Raw genomic sequence first — 2,312 nt, 5'->3', positions numbered from 1 at the left:
ACCGTTCAGGAAGTCCTTTATTCTTCTTTCGCTCATTATTTTCCAGCAAAAAAAAACTTTTCCTGCTGGAATGTCTTGAGGTAAATGTGTCGGAGGGATTTGGTGTTTGGGTTTGGTGTTTATTATGTTCAGCCCAGTGAACATGCAGTAGGTCACTGGGCCTTTATGTGATCTACCAGAAGAGGAGTAAAGCGACTGGCCCTGTGTGTGCAGTTGAAAGTAACCCCCAACCACAGCATGTGCTCGGGAGCAAATAAACCACGGGATGGTTCCGCAGTGTCACTGCTGCCCACTGGGACGAGCGCTGGTTAGGAGCTGTTTTGTCCAGGACACACCACGGAATCACAGGGTGGTTTGGGTTGGAAGGGACCTGACAGCTCATCCAGTTCGACCCCTGCCACGGGCACCCCAAACAGTTCATTTCAAACCAGTTACTCTCACTCTTCTTTCCATCCTCCCTGCCACGCTGGGGGAGGATGCGCTTGGGCTGGGTCCATGCCTTGCTGCTACCTCAGTTGACATGGTGTCCATGTCCCTGCATGTGTCCATGTGTCTGTATGTCCATGTGTCCGTGTGTCTGTGTGTCCATGTGTCTGTGTGTCCATGTGTCCATGTGTCTGTATGTCCATGTGTCTGTGTCCATGTGTCTGTATGTCCATGTGTCTGTGTCCATGTGTCCATGTGTCCATGTGTCTGTGTCCATGTGTCTGTATGTCCGTGTGTCTGTATGTCCATGTGTCTGTGTGTCCATGTGTCCGTGTGTCCATGTGTCCATGTGTCTGTGTCCATGTGTCTGTATGTCCGTGTGTCTGTATGTCCATGTGTCTGTGTGTCCATGTGTCCGTGTGTCCATGTGTCCATGTGTCTGTGTCCATGTGTCTGTATGTCCGTGTGTCTGTGTCCACGTGCTGCAGCTTCCCCAGGCCGGGGGACAAGGGTGTTCCTGTGCTGGGAGCAGAGTGAGCGCCGGGTGCTGCTGCAGCCGGGCAGGCAGGCGGCTGCGGAGCGCAGCAGGAACAAGAGCCAGCTAAGCAGAAAGATTGGCCTACATTTCCCCTCCTCCTGGTGGAAGGCACGCGGGTTTCTATGGCAACTCGTGTTTTCTGCGCTCAGGCCCTACTGACTCACTTCTGGGAGCCGGAGAAGCAGCATTGTTTGCTTTCCCTGCCAAGGCTCCTCTCTGCAGCCCATTGCGCTCGTCTGCATTGGGCTGGGTGGTGTTTGAGTCTGGGGCAGCTCTGCAGGACCAGGGTAGGGCCTCAAGGAGAGGCAGTCAAACATTACAGCATCCTCCAAATGGGTCCATCGCTAAAATACTTGGTGTGTGGCTTTGTGGTGGCATCTTGAGCTCCCTGGATCACAGCCTCCATGGGCATGGGCCTTCCATGGTCTCATCTCATCACCCATTTTCTAACCGGGAAACATTCACAGAGGTACAGGTTTGATTTTCCAGCAGAGCCCAGGATGCTGAGTAACCATTTTTCCCTGCAATAGTGGGGGAGCTTTGCACCCACATCCCTCAGGCTCCGCTGAAATTCCAGCTATTACACCCCAGAGAACACTGAGGCTCACAGGACCAGCAGTTCTTCTCATGCTTTTTCTTTTGCCTAATCACAACCATATGGTGCCCTTTAAGGGAGATTATCTTTACATTGTTAGCTCTGAAATGCAGCTTCTTCAGCTTTGCAAGGTCACAGCATCTAGCAAGTTAAGTGGTAGGGCAGGAATAAACTGTTAACGCAGCATGACCTTGGTCAATCAGCTAATCTTTCCCTACCCTATTTACTCCAGCAAAAGAAAAACCCATCCCCACGCACTGCGGAGTGCTTTGAGATCCTGGGGTGAACGGTACCTCCGAAGCCAGAGGATGAGTTATTTAAGCCTGGATAGTTTGCTCGGCATGGGAGGGAATACAGATGAATTTACAACTATTGTCTGTGTGTTTATGTGTAGCTGCTATGCCAGCGGTTGCAGGGATGAGCTGTCAGTACAGAGCAGGCTGGAGGCTGCAGACCCCGTGTGACGCTGCTCCTGTTCGTGATTCACCCCGCTCCTGTGCAGGAATGACCGTGAGGGACGTGAGGGCTTGAGCAGCAGCAGCACTGCTACTACAGGGAGTAGGAACCTTTTGAAAGACTTATGTCAGCTCTTTCTGTAGAGCCCCTTATTAGTTACACTGCAAGGGGAGGCGGGCTGGGATGCAGCCAGCACCGAGGGTCACAGCGTGTGCTGTCAGCCCAGCACGTACCCTACAACACCGTGTATGTGTGGAGCGTAGGGAGGCAAAGGCTCGTCCCTCTGGTTCCGTGTTG

The sequence above is a fragment of the Lathamus discolor genome, chromosome 14 (assembly GCF_037157495.1).
Source record: "Lathamus discolor isolate bLatDis1 chromosome 14, bLatDis1.hap1, whole genome shotgun sequence".
Taxonomy (NCBI): domain Eukaryota; kingdom Metazoa; phylum Chordata; class Aves; order Psittaciformes; family Psittacidae; genus Lathamus; species Lathamus discolor.
This window is presented reverse-complemented; position numbering follows the sequence as displayed.